Source organism: Erpetoichthys calabaricus, chromosome 10, assembly GCF_900747795.2.
Source record: "Erpetoichthys calabaricus chromosome 10, fErpCal1.3, whole genome shotgun sequence".
Taxonomy (NCBI): Eukaryota; Metazoa; Chordata; class Cladistia; order Polypteriformes; family Polypteridae; genus Erpetoichthys; species Erpetoichthys calabaricus.
Window position 1 is genome coordinate 27,690,170 of NC_041403.2, and position 25,486 is coordinate 27,715,655.

Sequence of the window (25,486 nt, forward strand, 5' to 3'; positions counted from 1 at the left end):
AGATAGCTGCCCATTACCTCAGCATGTATTGAGATGTTTTGCACTGAATTGTTATGTGTCATTTGGGGGGTCATTAGCCCCTAATTAGAAATCCCAGATGTGCGCCCAGACCCTATAAAGACATGACAATGCAAGGCCAGAGAACTGCAGATGAAAACAGAAAGGAGACAACAATTGCTCTATAGAAATGCAAGCAACACACACCTGCACTGGTCTTTAGGTAAATGACTCTAGAGGTCCACATATCGATGCTGGTAACACCCTCAGAAAGTACTGCAAGTCCTGCAACCACCTTGTAGTGGACGTTATAACTAGACAAATGCAGACTGCGTGATCAAGTACAAATCATGATAGTATGGTTCTGTTAAAGCATTGCTGTCAGACTTTCACATCTTAGTACAACTTGGAGAGCCGAAGAAAATTTAGCAGGACATAAATATCATCAAAACAATAGTATAGACGGGATAAGTAAATGTAAGTATTACACGTAAAAAGTAAAAATGTTAGGTTTTAATACAAAATGGGAGGTCTGAAAATTGATAGTACACCTTATGAGAAGGATTTAGGAGTCACAGTGGACTTTGACACAGTGAACTGCCAGACACTGTTCAGAAGCCATTAAGAAGGCTAAAAGAATGTGAGGTTATATAGCGCCTTGATGTGTGGAGTAAAAAAGTCCAAGGAGGTTCTGCTCAAGTTTCATAACACACTGGTTAGGCCTCATCTGGAGTACTGTGGGCATTTTTGATCTCCAGGCTACAAAACGGACTTAACAGCACTGGAAAATATCCAGAGAAGAGCAACTAGGCTGATTCCAGTGCTACAGGGGATGAATTATGAGGAAAGATTAAAAAAGCTGAGCCTTTACTGTTTAAGCAAAAGAAGATTAAGAGAAGACAAGATTGAAGTGTTTACAATTATAAAGGGGTTTAGTCCAGTGGATTGAGATTGTGACATTAAAATGAGATCATTAAGAACACAGTTGGAAACTTGTTAAGGGTAAATTTCACACAATCATTAGGACGTTTTTCTTCACACAGTGAACCATAGGCACATGGAATAAGTGACCAACTAGTGTGGTAGACAGTAGGACTTTAGGGACCTTTTTTTGGAAGAATTAAGTGGATAGGATTGTCGAGATTTTGTTGTGCTGAAAGGCCTTTTCTTGGTTAAATTGTCGTAATGTTCTCAAAAAATAATGATAACTCACTGAAAAATAAAGAATAAATATGGCATATTGGAATTCAGATACCATCAAGCACTTGTATGTACAATTTGGTGCATGAGTTATCATATAAACAATCACAGTGTCCAAAAGAGCCTTACTATTCCATTAATCACACTCCGGAAATAACTACAAATCTCTCTCTATATAAAATCCATCGTCTGTCTGTCTGTATGTCTGTCGGCTTTTCACGAGAGAACTACTTAATGGATTTAGATCGGGTTTTTTTCTATAATTTGCTTGAACATTCCGGTTGGTTTTGCATCTTCTCTCATCACGCTAAGAATCATAGTTCGCTTGCAGGAGTGATATATTTGCGCTAATCTGAGACAGAGGCTATGGCCCAGGGGAGGGGGAAGCGTGACATTAGGAGTGGGGAGGCGGGCAGGGCCCTCCTCACTGTCCTGTTTCACTACTATGTGGGGGGAGCCACGGGGGATGGCTAGTAGATTATATTAATGCCACAGGGTGAAATGTCCTGAGATGCCCATCACCACCCCTGGAAAACATCAAATCCATCTAAAACACATAAGGTAGCGGGTAATATTTGCATCTGGAGAACGACCATAAAATAAAACGTCTCCACCTGACTATCAGTGTCCTGTGACATGGCATACTATCTAACATAAAACTGGTTATATATAAGGTTGGTTTAATTAGTTGCTTTCAGAATTTCCCATTTTGAGAATCATTAGCAGGCAGAGTGTAAAATACTTATTAATGTGCTCCAAAAAAGAGAATATAACTCTACCTTGTGAAAAATTAATTCAAATTTTCCAAAATAATAAGTGTATTACTAGCTGAAGCTAACTCATCCATAGCCTCTTTAGCATTATGTTTCCCTTGGAAAAACAAGCCAAAAATGTTGAAGATTTTCAACAAGAAAAAATGTTATTAAGTGTAACAGAAACAGGTAAATGCCAAAATGTTACATTAATTCAGTAGGAAAGGTATGTCGAGTGTCCACTACTGTGCTGATGCAGATTTGGTACAGCTCCTTCATGTGATTAGTTTTGAAACTGAGACAGTCCAAGCGTGTTTCTTTGCACCCAATTGCAAATGTATTGCCAATGTATTGACCTGAAAAGAGAAGTGACGTGTGCCCACCTTGGCTGGTTGAACACCATATGCAATGCTGTAATTTGAATTATCTGTAGTAGCTTAGTGACACATGCTGGTTACTCCTGGCAGTAAGGAGTTGATAGATAGATAGATAGATAGATAGATAGATAGATAGATAGATAGATAGATAGATAGATAGATAGATAGATAGATAGATAGATAGATAGATAGATAGATAGATAGATAGATAGATAGATAGATAGATCTGTTCATCGTTCCATTGGGTGCTGTTCCTGCCACTGGTGCCCTTCAGCTATTGCCAGGCATGTACTCTTTTTAAGAGTTGCATATAATTCTGCGGTGGTAGTGCTCTGTGGGTGTGACTCCTAAATAGGTAAATGGTAGGGAAATAGTGAGATACATAAAAAGCTGGCTGATATATTCAGAGAGAAGTGTGATGTGTAATTGGGCCTAGATAGATAGATAGATAGATAGATAGATAGATAGATAGATAGATAGATAGATAGATAGATAGATAGATAGATAGATAGATAGATAGATAGATAGATAGATAGATAGATAGATAGATACTTTATTAATCCATCCATCCATCCATCCATTTTCCAACCCGCTGAATCCGAACACAGGGTCACAGGGGTCTGTTGGAGCCAATCCCAGCCAACACAGTGCACAAGGCAGGAACCAATCTCGGGCAGGGTGCCAACCCACCACAGTACTTTATTAATCCCAAGGGGAAATTCACATACTCCAGCAGCAGTATATTGATAAAAAAACAATATTAAATTAAAGAGTGATAAAAATGCATAACAGGGAAATTCATATACTACAGCAGCAATATAGAACATAAAAGAGTGCAAAACAATACAAACAAAGTGCAGAGTATTACAAATGTGCAATATCTCCTAGAGTGTCAAGGTGGAATGAACCAGTGGCTAAAGGTGCCTCTATGTTGCCGTCATTCTCTTTTTTGCCCATGGTCTCTAGTGAGTTCACAGTCATTTGTGTAATACCGCTGACCTCATGAGTTTAACCAAGCTTCTGATTTACAAGTTTAACAGAAATTCATTGAAAAAGAAAACAATACACAAAATATGAATATAAGCATTTTAATAATAATAATTCATTACATTTATATAGCGCTTTTCTCAGTACTCAAAGCGCTAGCCACACAGGGAGGAACTGGGAAGCGAACCCACAATCTTCCAGTGTCTCCTTACTGCAAAGCAGCAGCACTACCACTGTGCCACCTGTGAGGACTTTTTAAGACACTTGTGCTGACTTTTATGTTTGATTGCAGTAGTTCAGACATGACAAGATTAAGCCTGGACCAGGAGTTGTGCTGTATCCTCTGTCAGATATGGCCTGATCTGGCAGATGTTGTATAAAGTGCATCCGCAAGACAGAAAGATCGTAACAACATGGTTAATGAAAAGACAGCTGTTCATCAATCACCACCCCAAGGGAGCATACAGACTTGATGGGTGTTAGTGACAACAGGACACGCTGAACAGAGATGGGGTACCAAATAGACAGACAAGGTGGGATAACAAGAAGATCCGTCTTTGTCAGGTTGAGCTGGAGATGGTGTTCCTTCATCCAGGTTTCAATATCAGTGAGACAGGCAGAGATTCTAGCTGAATCTTTCAAGTGCAAAGAAGAACAAATGAGCAGGCAAGCACACAGCATAGGTTAGAAAAACAATGAGAAAAGAATGAGGCAAATCACAGTCAAATAAAGGACCCCCACTCGTCATGCCTCTAAAATGAATAAAGTGAGTTCACAAAATGGATGGGCTGATTGACTGTTTTAAGTCCTCTGTCATCTGCTGACTGATACTCTGTATTCTGCTTTTTGCTGACGCAAGTTACTTTGTTCAGTTGAATTCCTAACAGTCCACTTTCAGTCCAGATTTAATGAGTGAAGCAGAAGATTTGGCAATGATTTATTCTTCTTGAGTTCAGGTATTCTCTTCTGTAATATCTTGCATAATAACTGTAATTGTGTGCCTGCATTCTGAACTGAATGCTGCCTTTGAGCTTTTTTCAAGTCCCGAGTATTTCTCACAGCACTATTGCATTCAAAAAGAGGTATAAATATTTTAAACAATCTGGTGTAGCAAGCTTCAGCTAAAGTAAGCCGACGTTAAACATACTCTGAGTGACTAATCTTTAGATAAGATCGGATCTGAAACGTTTCCCATTTCTCTCCGTACTTTGTCTATGAATAAGTTAGAGAGAGTGAGAGAGACAGAGAGAGAGATGTATCATTTTCATTTCATGGCTGGTGCCTGCTTGTTTGCAAGGCACTCTTTCATATGTGCGAATAAGGAGCGTGTGTTCAGTCTTTTCTCTAGTTGAAAATTTTTAATTTTGTTAAAAAGTCTCTTCATGAAATGTTCAATGCAATTAATACTTATTGTCAGATTTCTGTTCCGACTGGTGCCATTAATGCTTTAAGCCAGACCTTTTTCGCAAATGTGCAGTTCATTTGAGAGTTTAAACCCTATCATGCCTGCAAAGCTGAAATATACAGGTTTAACTGAGCTGGAAATCTCGTTTCCATGGCTGGAGTCATTGCCCCAGAACGGAGTACTTCAAAACTGTTTCCTCTTTAGCGAGCAAAGCAGTACTGTGAAACAGCCTGCTGATTAATATGTATGACCTATGATACGGTCACACAAATTTGAAATATAGCAACGGCCTATAGAAAGACTTCAGATCAGTGAGTCGGAGCCAATGCAGTGTCAACTGATTACGGAGAAATAAAATCGTTTTAAGCCAGTTGTTCCAGTAATTTGGAACTCAATGTCATAGACTCAGAAAAAATTGATATGTGTGACTTTGGAGGCCTGGGGGATTAGGATTGGTATATCTCTGTCTGAGAAGAGAGGATGTGGACAGAAGCATAGAGAAAAGGTGACCATGTGATCTGTGATAGGAATTGGAGACTGCCATAGCAGCAGTCAGGGCAGGCAGATGGCAGAGCTGCAAACTGAACAGAACAAACGGATCCTGTTGATCAGTTCATCAATTAATTTTCATCACAAAATGCAATTTCTGAAATGTCTAACAATAAAATTTGATGAGCAATAGCTTAATAACACTGGCCTGAAGTTTTCTTCTGTATTTATTCTATTAGAGAAACTAACGGTGTATAGTCAAATTGTACAGACCAGATTGACTTGGCAGAGAGGAAGAAATTATAAATGGCCTTACTGTATTCATTGAACATAACAAATTAATGGATACAACTAAAGAATACCTTAAGGCCTAGAGATGGTGATCTGACAAAAAAATTTAAATATTTACTCACTGAACTAATTCTTATGACCACTATACTACTACTGATTAAGGCCACCACTTGCTTAAAACAACCACAGGTCTTCATGGCAAGAACCTCACAAGATGCTGGAGGCATTCCTTTGAGATTCTCATCCATGTTGACATGATTGCATCACACAATTTCTGCAGATTTGTATCTCCCAGTTGACCGCATCCCAACGGTGTTATGCTGGATTGAGATTCAGTAACTGGGAAGGCCTCTTAAGAGCATTGAACTCATTGTCAAGTTCATGCGGTCAGTTTGAGATGACTTTTGCTTTGTGACATGGTAAGTAGGCTTTAGAAGACGGGTGAATTGTGACCATGAAAGAGTGCACATGTTCATCAACAACACTTAAATAGGCTGTGACATTCAAGCAATGATAGACTGGTATTAATGAGCCCAACATGTGCCAAGAAAACATTCTTCACATTATTACACCACCACCAGCATGAACTGATTGACACAAGTCAGTTTGGGTGTGCAGATTCATGCGGTTGGCACCAAATTCTGACCCTAGAGCTGTGTGCCTCATCAGAAATCAAGATTCATCACACCAGGATACATGTTTCCAGTCTTCATCTGTCTGTTTTTGATGAACCTGTGTCCACTGCTGTCTCAGCTTTCTATTCTTGGCTGACAGAAGTGGAATCCAATGAGGTCCTCAGCTGTTGTAGCCCATCTGCCTCAAGATTCAACATGTTCTGCGTTCTGAGATGCTGTCCTGCTCAGCACAGTTGTTCCTGGTGGTTACCGCAGTTACTGTAGCCTTCATGTCAGCTCAAACCAGTCTGGCCATTCTCCTCTGACCTCTCTCATCAACACACACTTAATGTTTTTTTTGTTATTTTTAACCATTCTGAGTAAACTCTACAGACTGATGTGTGTGATAATCCCAGTAGATCAGCAGTTACAGAAATAGTGCAACTGACACCAGCGATCATGGCCACAGTTAAAATCAGTGAGACCACATTCTGGTGTTTGATGTGAACATTCACTGAAGCTCTGGATCTGTACCTGCAGGATTGTATGCATTGCACTGCTGCCACATGATTGGCTGATTAGATAATTGACCCAAATATCAAACCAGAAGGAAGAGCCAGCAGAAGTAATGTCAGGGGGGCCCTGACCCTCCTGGTGCTCCATCTATAGAGTACAAGAAATAAACAAAAAGCTGTTTGTTTTATTATTTGTAATTAACTTAGACCACCTAGTAGAGCTCTGTTTTCACTGTCTTGTTTTTTGTTGGTCAGTGTGTTAAAAAAAGCCAGATTCAGTCTTCTGTGATTCAATGCTATATAACAACAAAAGTGAAAATGTCAAAGGGGTAAATACACTGTTATAGGCACATGATATAGCGCCTTTCATAATTCAGCCTATAGGTAAAATATCAGTCTGTTCCCCACACCTTAAGCACACATAAGGTACTGTATATTTAAATCATTCAATCTTATTTAACTCCCTTACAAACTTACAAATGCCTGGACAAACTGGTGAGGAAGGCAGGCTCTATTGTAGGCACAGAGCTGGACAGTTTGACATCTGTGGCAGAGCGACAGGCACTCAGCAGGCTCCTGTCAGTTATGAAGAATCCACTGCATCCACTAAACAGTATCATCTCCAGACAGAGGAGCAGCTTCAGCAACAGACTGCTGTCAATGTCCTGCTCCACTGACAGACTGAGGAGATCGTTCCTCCCCCACACTATGCGACTCTTCATTTTCCACCCGGGGGGTAAACATTAACATTATACAAAGTTATTGTCTGTCTGTATACCTGCATTGTTATCACTCTTTAATTTTATATTTTCTTTATCAGTATGCTGCTGCTGGAGTATGTGAATTTCCCCTTGGGATTAATAAAGTATCTATCTATCTATCTATCTATCTATCTCTCTATCTATCTATCTATCTATCTATCTATCTATCTATCTATCTATCTATCTATCTATCTATCTATCTATCTACAGTATTTTCCATTGTGCAGAGCACTTGATTTTCAGATATGTGATTTAAACCACTCTAAAACACTTATCTGTCCCAAATCAGGATATTGTATTTATCTTTGATTTTAATTTCACAAGATATAAGTAAAACATCCACAGAAGAGAGCCACATGGATCAATCTATGGTCAACAACTTACTGCATAAAGGAGGGTCATGAGAAGATCTGCTAGACATACTTAAAAATGATAATGTGGTACGTTCTAAAGACAAATAGAGGCGACTTATAGCCAGTTTTAAATATATGTTAGAAAAAAAAAACCTTGTTAATATATTAGTCTTATTTGTTGCAGCTTACATCGCATCACCCTTGGGGCTTTTAAAGCCTTGACTCAAATATTACTTTTGAAGCACTAGGTAAATAGGAATTGATGATGTGTTGGGTTTGTTTATAATAATGCATACTCTTCAGAACATTTTATTTATGGTGTGTCAGCTGATTGCCTTGTGATAATTTTGGTTTGCACTAAAGTTCATAATCAGTTTACATTACCACTAAGTGTGAAGACACTATAAAATAAAGATCTCATGAGTATCAGGGCAAAAGTAACTACTGAATTAAACACTTGAAACTATACTCTCTCTCTCTCTTATATATATATATATATATATATATATATAAATCTACTCTCTATATATAAAACCCTAAGCCTAAAAATGCAACGATTTTGTGCAACGATTTTATGTCACGTTTTTATGTCACTTTTTTGTCATGCTTTAAATTGGGCTTATTTTAAAACCTACATGCTGTATATATGTTTGGTATCATTCTTTTCAGAATTTATCAAACTTTAATGTGATGTTGTTAGATTTTCAGATTCCATTTCTAAATTACAGTATAAACTAAAAAATATCAAGAACTCATGTCTTGCGAGACGAGACTTTATGCCAACAGATTTAACCATGCCTGGGGCGGGAAATTAAAGACAAAGAGTAGATGACAAACACAGCTGCTGTACAGGCTTTTAAATGTTTGAAGCGCTGCGCGAGATGCAGATCATGCGGCACAGCATCAGCAGCAAAGCAGCTGCCGATTGAGAAAAGAGGAGGTAAAAGAAAACGGTATTTGTTTCCCATTGTATCACCGTTTAAGAGGGGGTTTCGGTGGAGCGACCGTGTCTCCTTAGGGTGTGTTCAGCCTCCCTCTTCACAACATGAGCAGCAGAGATGTGAAGTGGCTGGCATGTAGCGCAGGCAAGGGGGGGTGGCGAGCAAAGCGAGCAGGGGGCAAACCCCCTGGTATATATATTAGATAGATAGATAGATAGATAGATAGATAGATAGATAGATAGATAGATAGATAGATAGATAGATAGATAGATAGATAGATAGATAGATAGATAGATAGATAGATACTTTATTATTTATTGTGGTGGATGGCTAGGACACCTCCACGCTGGGAGGCACCGGGGGAGCAACTGTGGCCAGAGTATTACCTCCCCCAGAACGATAGATGGCAGCCCCCCTGGGTTGCAGTGGTGCCTCGAACTCCTGCAGGGCTTCATGGGAGTTGGAGCTGTTGGGATACGCGGGCACTACGAGGGGGTGCTACAATTACTGCTGAGCCCTGGAGAGCAGCTCTTCCACCACACACAGAAGTGCTGCCGGAAACGCATCATCAGACACCTGGAGCACTTCCTGGTGCCCTATATAAAGAGCCAGCAGACACCACTCCAAGAGCCAGAGTCGGGAGGTGGAGGATGAAGCCTGTCGGAGGGTGAGTGGAGGAGAAAGAAAGACAGAGAAAGAAAGAGATAAAGAAGAAGAAACGAAACTAAAGTAAAGTAAAGCGTGTTGGTGCTTGTTGGAAGCTGTATAAATAAAATGACGTGGGCTTTGGTACTTGTGTCTTTAGAGTCTGTCTGTGATCCGAGCTGGAATGTTCACAATATATATATATGTATATGTGTGTATTTTATATATACTGTATATATATATATATATATATATATATATATATATATACAGTATATATATATATATATATATGTACTGTATATGTGTATTATATATAGTATACATCCATCCATCCATTTGTCAACCCGCTGAATCCGAACACAGGGTCACGGGGGTCTGCTGGAGCCAATCCCAGCCAACACAGGGCACAAGGCAGGAACCAAACCCGGGCAGGGTGCCAACCCACCACAATATATAGTATACATATATATCTAAATATACATACAGTATACATATACATGTGTGTATATATATATATATGTTTTTAAAGCCGTGTGCACTCCATTTCTTTTCAGTGTAACAGTATTCGCAGTCCTATTCTTCCTGGCATCCTGCCACAACTCAGTTACTTTTCATTTATCAAAGGCAGCAACGCACTGCACTAAGCAGGCAATCAGTCCTTATTGCTGCCTGAATCTCTTTATCAGTGAATTGGGTCCTTTTCTAAGGGTTTATTATGTGGGAAAGGACTAGCGATTGAAGAATAGAATGAAAAAGAAAAAAAAAAGAATAAGAGATATCACCCTACTGGAGAAAATGATGGATTTCATCTAGCATTTCAGTTTATAACATTTACTTTTTTGCGTGTGCTTCACATTTTAAAAAGCACTATTCATATGATAATGGAATTCAGCTCATCAACTGCTGAGCTTTTTGGGGGGAAGAGGTCTTTTTAATGTTTTTTTTTCTTTACGTCTGCTTTAAATCCACACCATCTTTTTTTTTTTAATGACTAGTCTTTAATGCCAAGATAAGAGATTTTTCTAAAGCACTTTTGAAGGATGAGAGGCGGCCACTTCTTTACATTTTTTCCAGTGAGCTTTAATTGTAATTTAGCAACCTGGATACTCACCTGCTCAACTTCTTGAAATTATAATTATTAACAATTATATTAAGTATGACTGTATTGCTTCACTGATCTGGAATAAAAGATTTATGCAACTGAAGGAAAAGATTAGTATAATTTTCTACAGCTCTTGCTTGGGTTAGTAAAGAATATTTTCTTACTTTTCTTTAGACATACATACAAAATACAAAGAATGTGATTAAAACAAGCAGCATGATCTAAGAACCAAGATCTAATTTATGCATTACTTTACTTAACTTTTCTTTAGATATATATTCAAAATAAAAAGAATTTGATCAAAACAAACAAGAACATCTAAGACTAAGATTTAATTTTTTCTATACATTTCTTTAGATACATACTCAAAATACAAAGAATTTTATTAAAACAAACAAGAAGATCTATGGACTAAGATCTAATTTCTGCTTTACTTAAGATAAATGTACAAAATGCAAAGAATCAATTGATTAAAACAAATAAGAAGTTCTAGGGACTGAAATCTAATTTCTACTTTATTTTACTTTAGATATATATTTAAAATACAAAGAATTTGATTAAAACAAAAAGAAGAATCTAAGGACTAAGATGTAATTTCTGCTTTACTTAAGACCTTCTTCTTTCGGCTGATCTCATTAGGGGTTGCTACAGCGGATCATCTTCTTCCATATCTTCTTGTCCTCGTCATCTTGCTCTGTCACACCCATCACCTGCATGTCCTCTCTCACCACATCCATAAATCTTCTCTTAGGCCTTCCTCTTTTCCTTTTTCCTGTCAGCTCTATCCTTAGCATCCTTCTCCCAATATACCCAGCATCTCTCCTCTGTACATGTCCAAACCAATGCAATCTCGCCTCTCTGACTTTGTCTCCCAGTCGTCCAACTTGAGCTGACCCACTAATGTACTCATTTCTATGTGCAAAATGCAAAGAATTCGATTAAAACCAACAGCAAGATCTAAGGACCAACCTGGTGTTCCCTATTTATTGGAGGTAACATGGAAAGGGCAAATGGACACGAAGAAAACAACAGCATGTGAAGCCCAAATCAGTGGTAGCGCAGATGTGGTGCTGCTCTCTAACACTGAGGTTTTCACTCCCGTCGATAATTGTGAGTGTTCTTTATAGATTTGAGGGTGCTGAATCCACATCTGGCAACAGAATGGCTCTATCACATTCAGTTTTTAAGACATAAAGGTGTAAAATGTAAAAACACAATATAAATTTTTCATTATTATTTAGACTTGGAAACAAAATGATAAATATTACCCATATAATTGTTTAAAATGTAATTATTATTCACAGTTGGTAGTTTTCCTCTTCTTAAAATCCTCTAAAGGTGTTCCATGACCAACAGATGTCTGCCAATACTCCTCTTTTCAATAGCATCTCTTCTTTTGAGTGATGTCCTGGTGAAACATCTCCCAGTCTTCATCAGAGACAGCTCCAGTGCTCTACAGGAAAAAATCCAAATGAGAGTGTGGGAAATGTATTTTTAAAGACAGTGCTAGGTTGTAAAAGAGAACCTCCTCAACTCATTCTTTGTTGTTTTCCAACTTTGTATTCCCAATAAAATTGTGGCACACACTTTCAATGATTCCCACGCTCTTTTTTTAAACTTTGCACAGCCTGCGACTGCACATCGGGAGTGAAAGGCAGGGTTTAGTTTGCTAGCGAGATTCCCTAAAACCAGAACGTTTGTTGTTTCATTAAAGGAAGACTGTGTAATTCTTTATCATTTGCTTAACCTTTACCTAGGTAACACAACATATGGGTCAGGTTATGTCAGTGCACTGGCATGTAAACTTTATGAGCAATACGCATCTAACACGCATCTAAATCAACGAGCATTTCCTGTGTGCCTGTCAGGGTTACAGTGGAGGAACGGAATTATTGTGTCTGTGCGGGTTTATCTGAGGTTTAGGGCGCTGAGATGCTCCCTAAAGGTCACTATAAATAGACAGGTTATGTGAGGTACAGCCACCGTCCTTACCCAACAGGTACTGCCCCTTTAGGGTACTGCCTCCCCGGGAACACTACATGGCGATGAAAACAGGCTGGGGTCCCCGCATAAGTGCCCACAGGGCATACCGGAAATTGTGGTCCCCAGGGATAACCTTGTTGTGTTCCATAGGGGATGCCAGGGGGAGCTGCGAGATTTGTGAGTCTGTATGCTGTAAGGGCTCCAACTTCACCCGGAAGTACTTCAGGGCCGAAGCTTCACTTCACCAGAAGCACTCCCGGGTGCTAGATAAAAGGAGCTACCTCATATCGACAAGCCAGAGTAGGGAGAAGGAGGAGGACAACACTTTCGTGGAGGCGGCATTGACCATTGAGAGAAAGGAAGAAAAGAGTTGCACTGTTCTGTGCTTTATTGTACTGTATGTGTGGCTGTGGTGGTGGGAAATGCTTATAGGGAACAGTTTCCACAATAAAAAAACTTGTGTAAGAGCCTGCTTGTGTTGGGTGTTTGGGGAGCCAGAGTGCTAAATAGATAGATAGATAGATAGATAGATAGATAGATAGATAGATAGATAGATAGATAGATAGATAGATAGATAGATAGATAGATAGATGTTTTATGTGTGCTTTATATATTCTCCCTGTGTTTATGTGAGTATCCTCAAGTAATTTCCACCCAAGGATCTACTGCCAGGTTCATTTGTGACTTTACATCCAGTCAGTATGGGGGGCAGGGTGGGGGGTGTCTAATCCCTTGTCCTTTTAAGTGGGTTCCTGTCTTGAGCCAACAGCTGGCGTTTTAAGCCTCCGACAGTCACGCCAATTTGAAAACAGTTGAATTTATATTTTGAAATATAGTTAACACTATCCTTTCACTGCCCCACCTAATCATTGGCTGCATATAAAATAAACATACTGTAATGTGACAGACGGTACCTGACACTTTGGATTTTACTTAAATGCAGCAACATTCACTTAGGCTGTATTCATCTGATGCAATAAGACCTCATATTGATTTCTGTTGGATATTCGGAGTTAATTACAATTGTGATTCACAATGCAATTCACTCCAGACAATTACACTGTTCAGGTCATTGCCCAATCTATTTCCTTTATGCTATTCTCCATTGTTTTATGACTATAAATTATTTTTTGGCTCAGTTATACTAACAAATCACTTAGTACAAAGTGCACGGTATAAAGTGCCATGCATCTGGAAGTGGTCCAGCAGGTACTGTGGATCAATTTAATTATTTCTTTTTGTCTCAGATATTCACTGCAGAACCATATTTGCTATCTGAAGAAAGTGAGATGTGTTAAGTGCATGTGGGATCAGATATGGTTACCGCATTCTTAAAGCACAATGCGACAGTTAAAACAGTGCAAATACGAAACTGTTCAGTATACTAACAATGTGGATCAATCAGGTGGTATGGTGGAGCAGGGCTCAGCACTGATGATTCACAGCTCCAATAAGGTGGGTTCAGTTCCCAGCTTGGCCACTGTTAATGTAGAGATTACATATCTTCTCTGCATTCAGGTGGGATGTTTGCTGCTTCTTTAGGAGGACCAAGTTAGGTGATGTGACAACTCCAATTTTGTGTGTGTATGGGAGCACCTGATGAAGAAAGCTAAGTTTGAATCCTGACCAGGGTCACCATCTTTGTGAAGTTTACATGTTCTCCTTGTGTCCATATGTGATTTCCTCCCGTACATCATAGACATGCAGGTTGGGTTTGTTGACTGGTCTAAATTTGGCCAGTTGAAAGTGTCTTGTGAAAGACCAGTGCTCAGGATTGTTAAGGTACTGTTGAGCTCCACGTCCCTAAGACCGAAGATCTCTGCATCTGTGAAGACGTTTCTTTTATCTTAGTGACTTCACTGGTATTAGTCCACATCATTAACATACAGGGCCTAAATAAAAGTATTCACCTCCTTGGAAGGTGATTCTAATGCAACATTGAATGACAGGGGTTTAAATTGGTGTTTTTGAGACTGACCACCAGAAAAAGACTCTTCGATATCAAAGTGAAAACAAATCTCTGTAAACTGCTCTAAAATAATTCTAAATATAAAACACAAAGTAACTGATACATAAACATTCACTGTCTTCAAGTCAGTATGTAGTGCATGCACCTTTGACGGCCATGCCAGCCTTCAGTCTGTGTGCACAGATCTTTTTTCTCCTTTTTCTCTGCAAAACTTCTCCAGCTTTGTCAGGCTGCATGGCGATCGCGAGTTAACAGCCTTTATCAAGTCCGGCCACACATTTTCAACTGCGTTTACAGTAGATTTGGACTTTGGCACAGCAACTCCAGGGCATTACTGTTGGTGTTTTTTAGCCATTTCTGTGTTAGCTTTGACTTTATGCTTGAGGTTGTTGTCTTAGAAGGAAACAAATCTTCTCCCAGGGTGCACATTTCTTACAGATCAAATCAGATTTTTCTCCAGGATTTACTACATTTTGCTGCAGTCATTTTTTCCCCTTTACCCTCACAGGCCTTCCAGGGCCTGCTACAGAGAAACATCCCCACAACATTGTGCTGCCACCACCATGCTTCATGGTGGGGATGGTGGGTTTTTAATAATATTCAAATATGGCTCCATTTTGATCTCATCAGACCAAAACACTTTCTTCCTACTGATTTTAGAGTCTCCCATGTACCTTCTAGTAAACTCTACCCAAGATGTTATGTGTGTTTCTTCTCTTTGCCACTCTCACATAAAGCTCTGACTGGTGAAGCACCTGGGTAGCAGTTGTTGTCTGCGCAGTCTCTCCTGTCTCAGTTCTGTAGCTTGTAACTCTCCACTTCTGAGATCAGTGTAATGAGCCAGTGAGCGGGAGACTGAGGAATGGACTAGCTCTTACATAGAATTAGCAGTAAGTGGTCTTTTTGCATCCAGCACTCAAACTGAGTTCTCCATCCTTGACTACACTCATATTCCACACTGCTCCTCCCATAAGACTCCACTCCTGTCTCTCCAACTCAGTCTGATCTACTCTTCTGCTGCCTCGCCTAGACTGCCCACAATACTTCTCCTGCTCCCCAACACTGTGAGCCAATTAATGCCAGGAACCCTCTTGGAACTCCACAAGAACCGTACACCAAAGCAGATGGAGAAGAGCCTCACAAGTGCTTGTGTCTTCATAGGTAAGTGCTCACTTTCCACCTTCCCTTCCATGTCTCATAAAGGTTCCTTTTATGGCTGACTTTTTCACGTGGCTCTGGCCCTTCTGGTAGTCCATGGGCATCTTAGCAGGGTCTCGCTTTCAGGTCCAGCTTGCAGATATTACAATATATTTATATGTTCAAGTGACTTTTGTGATCATAGCAAAATTCTACAAAGATTTAAATATTATCATGTTCAACTGACTTACTGCTTAACTAAATAAATCTGAAATGACTCTTGTTGGTGACAGCATGAATAAATTAACAATTAGAATTGTCACCTGCATACATTGGCTTTGATTATTTTTGCTTTTGAAAACCAAGGGGTACTGTACATCCAGAGTATTCACACACATATTCTCACATGTGCTAAATCCAATGGGGGGTCTCAAGGCTGCAGCCGTTCCCTGCCCCTGTATGCCGGTGTATTATGTCTCCTCTGATGTTGTTCCAGTTGGTAATCAATGCGACTGTTGCATGTGAAAGAGTAAATAAGCATGCATTAGGCAGAACTTGCTTTTCAGTTATTTAATTGCTTTTTCACTGAAGCAAAAAAAATGTGGTTAATACACTTTATAGGTTTTTACTGCCTATAAATTACAAAGACATTGTAATCTAAGAATTGAGGTTTTAGTTACTTATTTTGTAAGACGCAATTTTACAGAGATTTGTTTTAACAATAACATGTTCATATTAAACAACTCCACTTACATTTTATTTCAATTGAGAAATGTATTTTAGTATGAAATGTTAGAAATGCAGTGCACATCCTCAATCTAATTCCTAATTTACTGTATCAGAGTTGTGTGAAAAAGTAAATACGCTCCATGAAATGTTTTGTTTCTTTTTTTTAACTTATGTGGACATATCAAGATTTGATTTTTATTTAAACAGCATCTTTAGATAAAGGAAAAGTTCCTTTTGGAGGAGGTGTTGGTGAGGCAAGCAAGGGGGTGCATTCCCTGTGTTCTGTGTGTGGACCCCAATGCTCCAGTGCAGTGACAGAGACACGGTATAGTAAAACTAGTGTCGTCCTTTGGATGAGGTCCTGATTCTCTGTGGTCATAAAAGAGCCTTGGGCATCCTTCATAAAGAGCAGGGTGTGTCCAGATGTCCAAGCTAAAATGTCTGCCATAAATCTACAGTATATCTCTCATCCCTTCACCTAATAGCTAGTGTGGTGAGCGTACTGGCACAAAATGGCCGCCCTATATCTATATCTCTCATCCCTTCACCTACTAGCTAGTGTGGTGAGCATACAGGCACAAAATGGCTGCCCTATATCTATATCTCTCATCCCTTCACCTACTAGCTAGTGTGGTGAGCATACAGGCACAAAATGGCTGCCCTGTATCTATATATCTCATCCCTTCACCCAATAGCTAGTGTGGTGAGTGTAATGGCACAAAATGGCTGCCATATATCTATATCTTTCATCCCTTCACCTAATAGCTAGTGTGGTGAGCGTACTGGAACAAAATGTCCACCCTATATCTATATCTCTCATCCCTTCACCTAATAAATAGTGTGGTGAGTGTAATGGCACAAAATGGCCGCCCTATATCTATATCTCTCATCCCTTCACCTACTAGCTAGTGTGGTGAGCGTACTGGCACAAAATGGCCGCCCTATATCTATATACAATACAATACAGTTTATTTTTGTATAGCCCAAAATCACACAGGAAGTGCTGCAATGGGCTTTAACAGGCCCTGCCTCTTGACAGCCCCCCAGCCTTGACTCTCTAAGAAGACAAGGAAAAACTCCCAAAAAAAACCCTTGTAGGGAAAAATGGAAGAAACCTTGGGAAAGGCAGTTCAAAGAGAGACCCCTTTCCAGGTAGGTTGGGCGTGCAGTGGATGTCTAAAGAAGGGGGTCAATACAATACAATGCAGTTCACAGAACAGAACAATTCCTCAATATACTAAAAAATAAAAAATATAAATTTTAGAATTACATAGCAGAATTTAACAGTAGATGATATATCCCATAATAAGATTTGGATTTGTGTAGAGTCCTGGAGACCTCATCCTTCAAGCTGCCTCCCCCATTTGGTCATTCCATGGCTGAAACAGTGCTGGGCCAGCCAATCTGATGAAAGGACCCCTCTTTCCCACGATTCCTGCGATCCTCCATCTGGGATGACTTTTCCTTAGGCAGGCAAAACAACTTGGCAGGTGGGCCGTGGCACCAAGTGCCAGATATCTCTCATCCCTTCACCTACCAGCTAGTGTGGTGAGCGTACTGGCACAAAATGGCCACCCTATATCTCTCATCCATTCACCTAATAGCTAATGTGGTGAGTACACTGGAACAAAATGACTGCCATATATGTATATCTCTCATCCCTTTACTTACTAGCTAGTGTGGTTAGCGTACTGGCACAAAATGGCCACCCTATATCTCTCATGCCTTCACCTAATAGCTAATGTGGTGAGTGCACTGGAAAAAAATGACTGCCATATATCTATATCTCTCATCCCTTCACCTAGTAGCTAGTGTGGTGAGCGTACTGGCACAAAATGGCCACCCTATATCTATATCTCTCATCCCTTCACCTAATAGCTAGTGTGGTGAGCATACTGGCACAACATGGCAACCCTATATCTATATCTCTCATCCCTTCACCTAATAGCTAGTGTGGTGAGCATACAGGCACAAAATGGCTGCCCTATATCTATATCTCTCATCCCTTCACTTACTAGCTAGTGTGGTGAGCGTACTGGCACAAAATGACCACCCTATATCTCTCATCCCTACACATAATAGCTAATGTGGTGAGTGCACTGGAACAAAATGACTGCCATATATGTATATCTCTCATCCCTTCACCTAGTAGCTAGTGTGGTGAGCGTACTGGCACAAAATGGCCACTTATATCTATATCTCTCATCCCTTCACCTAATAAATAATGTGGTGAGCATACTAGCACAAAATGGACATCCTATATCTATATCTCTCATCCCTTCACCCAATAGCTAGTGTGGTGAGTGTAATGGCACAAAATGGCCACCCTATATCTATATCTCTCATTCCTTCACCTAATAGCTAGTGTGTTGAGCATACTGGCACAAAATGGCCGCCCTATATCTATATCTCTCATCCCTTCACCTAGTAGCTAGTGTGGTGAGCGTACTGGCAGGAAATGGCCACCCTATATCTGTTTCTCTCATCCCTTCACCTAATAGCTAGTGTGGTGAGTGTACTGGCACAAAATGTCTACCATCGCATCATCCAGGTGCATGATGCACATTGGTGCTGGCTGAAGTAGCTCACCACTCTCTATGTAAAGCACATTGAGTAGTGAGAAAAGGACCACATAAATGTAATTTCTTCTTCTAACATTTATCACTAACTCAGGTACAGGGTAGCCCAAGAAAAAGGGCATGACTGCATTACATGGTGAAGAGAAAAACGATCAAACTTGGTACTCACATTTACAGAAGATGCTGAAAGTGATCTCCTTGTGCGTCAGTACATCTCTGTGCCTGTTTTACCATGTTCATGTACACTCTTTGCAACGTTATTTGATCGATTCTCTGTATTGCATTTTCAATGTTCAACTTTAGTTCATTTACAGTCCATGGATTTGTCTCATTCACGCAGCCCTTTAAATGATCTCACAAGAAATAGTTAAGTCAGGTGATTGTGGTGGCCATAAACCTTTGCTAATAATCACCAGGGAAATGCTCCCAAATAGTAGCCATAGATATGCAGGGAGTATGGCAAGTTGCTAATTTCAGCTGCACTAGTACGCACTGACCACTTCAGTACACTACCACCACAAAACTGGTTTCCAGGGGTGAGACAGCAAGGAAACAAGGCAGGCGACACGACCACAGACGAGATGAGACAGGAGTCGTCTTGGTGGGGGCAGGCCACTTTTTCATGGACCACCCTATATCTCAAATTAGAATCAGGTGCAGATGATTAGAACATCATTAGAGAGGACCTTGTGTGAACCTGACATATTTAAACCTCAGACATTTAGTGTGATTTGCTCTTTGTTGTTGAAGTGTGTGTATTCATCATGCTGAGATCGAACACAGTGTCTGAGGCCTGTAAACAAAGAAGGTGATGTCAATGAATGTGGCAAGGGATTTAAAAAGATCTCTAAACAACTGGAACTCAGCCATTTCACACTCCAGAATATCAACAAGTGGAGAAGATTTCAAACAACTTGACCAGTCCAGAATACTCTAGCAGGTTCAACCCAAGAGAAGAATATAAGATGCTGAAAGAATCTCTAAACAGCCCAGAATGTCATCACAGGACCTACAGGTAGCTCTTGGCACAGTTGATGTTAAAGTGCATAAGTCTAACATTACAACCAATTAGCTCCACATGGGAGGTGTACCAGGAGGGAAACTTTGCTGTCTGGAAAAAAAAACATCAAGGCCAGACTAAAGTTTACCCATAAACACCTAAGCAAAGACCAGAACTTCTGGAACAATGTGCTCTGGCCAGACAAGGCACCGCGTTATTTGGCCAAAGTACGATGTCAAAGCAGCCAAATGAAATGCACTGTGATTCAATGTTGTATGACAAGAAAAAAAGAAAGTCTCCAAGGGGGTGAATGCTTTTCATAGGTACATATTTTGACATAGTAACTACTGTATATATCATTACTTACATTTATCAATTTAACCTTTATGATCTGTGGAAGTGTACTGTATGTTGCTTTGGTGCGCACCAAAAAATGCATTTCTCCTTAATAACATAAAGCAGGGGTATATTTTAAAATCACGTACTTTTGCAGTTTTCATCATGTTAATGAATTATTAAAAGATAATATAAGAAATGTTGACTTTATTGGATTGAGGTTCACCGATACCATACAATAAAGTATGATCACCTCATTGTGTGTTACACAAGGCAGCAAACATGTGAAGTTTGTTCTCGTATCCTCAAAAAATATCCATTCATCTTGTTCAGGGTGGCATCCTAGGAAAAACTGGGCACAATGCAGGAAGCAAACATTGATGGTACAAGACAAGAATGAACATCCTGGCCAGGAAGGAGCATGGTTTGAATCCAAACCGCAAAGATGGATGGATTGGCTGGCAGGGAAAGAAAATAACTTTGTACCTGGCCGGTATAAAGTAATGAACAGACCAACAGAAGCCAAAAGTTGGGAATAGTTCAATCCCCCATACATTAGATGGCGGTGGTCCTTCTATGGGACCATAGATGTGACATCTTCAGGGGTGTTGGGATATGGAGTCCGGAAGTGCAGCCCTATTGGGGTTTCTACATTCCAATAGTGGGTGAAGTCAGCCGAGGACCTCCCTAATTGCATGATGACCCAGATGTGCTTATAAGAAGACGTGGCGTGGCCTCAGAAGCATTCCTGTGTCTGGCATAAAAGGAAGCCTGCCAGTCAGAGTCAGGAGCAGCAGGCAACACTCAACTGGAGGAGAGAAGGAGGAAGAATTGTACTTTATTATTCATTTATTGTATAATTGTGGCTGATTACTGAAGAGAGGTTTGGGAGAAAGTACCTGGACAATAAAAAGTCTTTATTTGATCCTAGTAATGTGTGGTGCTTTACTGTGTCTGTGGTTAGGGGCTCTCTGGCACCCCCTTGTGGTTATAATGGGTACCTGTTCTTCACAGGGTATACTCATACATACATAACCACAGTCCCTCATACCCAACCAGTACAGAGTGGGAGAAAAATCCAAATAGATGTGGAGTGAGCATGCAGACTACACACACACACACACACACACACACACACACACACTTGAGTCCTTAGAAAAAGGATACAAAAATTACTTTTGGCTTTATATTTTTCTCTTTTTCATATGTATGATCCAATCCATGTACGAACTGTTTTGCTATTACAATTCAATGACCTTAAAATAATGAAAAATACATAATCAAGAACTTTTAATGCATTTTAGCTTTCATCTTCTATTGAGTAATGAGAGGTATTACAAGGAAATGCCGTATTTGACTCACTAAACCCTACCAGCACTGAATGCTTATTTAAGAGAGGTGGTTCATTTGCCAATATAATAAATGATTTTCACTTATCTAGGTAATTGAAAAAGAAACCTATTCTTAAGCAGTGTCAGATAAAAACTAATAGTGTGAACATAAGTAAAAATCAGCCTATGGCTACTAACAATAAATTATTTTTCTTTTAAATACTTTTCTTTTTATTTCAGATAATTTTAATGGACCAAAATGTAACCATCTGATAAAGGATAATTTAAAAAGAGGAATACACACGATATTAAAATAAAACCAAAGCAGCCCCAAAGGGTGGTACTTCCCTAATCCAGTACCCTGGCTTTGAATCCGATGTGTTATGTTTCATCCAGGATTCCTCCCTTGGCAGGGCTTCAGATTCGTGTTTGATTTCTCTTTGTTCATTCTTTATTCCTAATTTGTGTTTATTATGTACATCATTCTTTATTTCTGATTTTGTCTATGTAAGTAATACCTTTTGTTATGTTCTGTGTGTTGTGCCAATCACTGCCAGAAACTGCCTTCTGCTCTATAAAACCAGAGTGTCTCCCACTGTTCCTGGTGGTTCATTTCGAATGTGCCTAGGGGTGTTTGGTGAGACGTTGTGAATTTATTTTTTTGGTGTCCTGTTCTTTGACTACGCCTTGGAATCTGTGTTGGGACTTTGTTCCCTTGGATTGCCTTATGTTACTGTCAGCTTCTTTGTGCCTTTTGTGCTGCTTGGAGCTTCACCATGTAACAGAGCATGTGAGAATAAGCTTTTTATTTTATAACAATCCTGCACTTATCCTTAAATATAGCCAGGGTTCGATGGGAAATCACCCCATGAGCATTTTTAGAAGTGGGGTTTGGGCTTACGTACTTTGGGACTCCTAGTTATAACACCATGCTTGGTTGTTGCCCATGTGGATTTTGCATCTTCTTTTGGTGTCTGCTATGGTTTCTCATATTTTTCTCTCACATCCTGAAATATGTGCTTGATTATGTTAGTCTTTATAGACTGAAGTTCTGCATCTGAACTAAACAAGATGGGCAATTTCCAGGTTATGAGGTCAAATGGCATGAAGGGGAGGGTTCAGGTGGATGGACACAAAAGTGACGTCAACAATGGAGTGGCTCTCGGTCTTCCATTCTGTACAGGAAGGAGAAGTGAAGGCATTAGTACATAGCACCAAACCCTGGTCTGCCAGGTAATTGCCATCAAAGCCCTAAGCTGTCTCCCTTGTGCATGCGATTGACAATAAGATAGACAGATAGATAGATAGCATTACAGCAACGTATACATAATAACAGCAAACAAAAACTGCATAAAAGATACTCGAGTCTAAACAGTAAAATTAATAAAAGAATAACACAAACATTAACACAGTGTTTCTAAAATTACCACATTAAAATGGCAACAAAACATTGCATATCCAGAGGCACCACAAATTAAAAGCTAAAGAGATGGATGGATTGATCTGAGTATGAAATATTTGCGTATGTTGTTATGAAAATCACATCTTTTGCCCGATCTGTTATCACAACAATTTTTCACACTGAACATGTTACCATTTAAATTGTTTATTTTTTTTTTTCAAAGAACAGACCTAGAAATACACATGTGATGAAAAGTAACTGAAGATAAAACGAAATGAGTGGGCATTTTGATAGCGCAGCTGTGTAAAGCGTACACAAGTTCTACAAGTTCCATTTAATAGTCTTTACAGTATACTGTGTATGTTTGCTGGATGTCATTCAGTGTATTTGACTGATTTACCCCGAATTTTTAAAGAACTGAGAATGTAGAAGCTTTTATCAGGCAACTTCCAGGCACTTTATCTGGCTCAGAAGATGGTAAAATTTACATAAATTCTATTTACCAGAAACTCGAAGCTGCAGCTTTTACTCAGCATAACAAAGAAACAGCTCTTTTTTATTGTGTATATGAAAGAAATAAGACCTGACAGAATGTGATGTGGGTCTTTGCTGAGGAAGTGTTCTTATCAGAAAGCATTCCACACATCTTAGAATGTTTTATTGCTCTTGTAAAATGACTTTTAAATGGTACTTTTTTAGATAAACATAACTCTTAACTCAGCTTCTATAGTGTAAGCAGAGCACTTGGCTTGAAACAGGACTTGTACGTTTAATGTTGTTTTTAAGGACACTGACCTAAAAATTGGATTAAGTGTGGTTCAAAAACAGCATCGTTTTGTTCAGGTGCCCCTAGCGGTGAAAGCACATTATAATAGAAGAAAAGCTCGAAAAGCAAAGTGGCTTGTCTGAGACTCTCTTGGCTTACCGTAGTGATAAAATCAGCCTATAAATTAAGGCAAAGTTTTCAAGGGCAGGAACAAAATTGTAAAAGGCCAAATGCTTTTTGATCAGCAACAAATGGTACAAGCCACAAGATATTATGCAGCTTGTTTCAAAGGGATATTTTATTTTTATTTTTTTGCCTGGTACTTAAAAATTTCAGTTTTTTACCTGGCATGGAGACACATTTTATCTGTGTTCGAAAGATACTTTTTCAAATAAGGAGACATCATTTATATTTCAAATTACATAAGTGTTAATTGGGCAAAGTGTTTTAAAATTCATAATGCCCACAAAAATGAGAAGAAGAAACCCATAAAAACTGTGAGTCACTTTAATATTAGACATATACAAATGAAAGCCCTACGTGTGTGTGTATGGAGCAGTCTGCTCTGCTCACTTTCAACCACAGCCACTAGATAGCGCAGGCATGCACCTGACTACGAAAGGCCTGTGTGCAGCAAATGCCACCGGGCAACAACGACGTGATGCTAATGACACAGATGAAGAGATGCAATGTCTCGAAAGGAACAAAAGGAAGCAAACACCACGGCTCAGCAACGTACAAGTGAAACACCTCAGCAATGGAGGGCAAGGTTCTTGAAGCTTTCACTAAAAACATTGACTATCTGGAAGTATTTTCTCAAGACAAAAATAAATAGGACTTATACGGTGTCACGCACGAGCGCATGGGGAGCAATTCAAGGACCCGGGCCACATCGCGACAACTCATGCCAAGGGACAGAGACGGCGCGCTAACCTTTCTCTTCTTGTTTCATCAGCCAGAGCGAGGACTCGCCGCCGTAACAAAGCCGGGAAAAAACAAAAAGCCGCCATACTTCGGGGTTCCCTTCTACCCTCCAGTTCCGGGATGATGACGTCAATCTCCCATTCTGCATCACAGTTTTTCCAGCATTCCGCTGTTTAATTTCCTGTCCCCCTGTATAAATTTTCCCCATTCCCTGCATACTGTGTCCTATGTTGACCATTTACTTTGTATTGTGGAGACGTTACTCTCTTTGTATTGCAGTTAACCTGGGCGGAAATTCCAAAAGTTAAAGCTGTGTCGTTTGCTTTCTTCACAACGGCGATACGGCCAAGATATGCTATTACCAGTGTCTTCTTACGAATGCCAGTGAGGCAGCAAACACAGATGGGTCCACGTCCTCTACACTGGGTAATTCTTAAGAGTTGCTGAAACCTCTCCAAGTTCATGAGTACAGTGATCCCTCGCTATATCGCGCTTCGCCTTTCGCGGCTTCACTCCATCGCGGATTTTATATGTAAGCATATTTAAATATATATCGCAGATTTTTTGCTGGTTCGCGGATTTCTGCGGACAATGGGTCTTTTAATTTCTGGTACATGCTTCCTCAGTTGGTTTGCCCAGTTGATTTCATACAAGGGACGCTATTGGCAGATGGCTGAGAAGCTAGATTGCTTACTTTACTCTCTCTCTTGCGCTGACTTTCTCTGATCCTGACGTATGGGGATTGAGCAGGGGGGCTATTCGCACACCTAGACAATACAGACGCTCGTCTAAAAATGCTGAAAGATTATCTTCACGTTGCTATCTTTTGTGCAGCTGCTTCCTGAAACGACATGCTGCACAGTGCTTCGCATACTTAAAAGCTCGAAGGGCACGTATT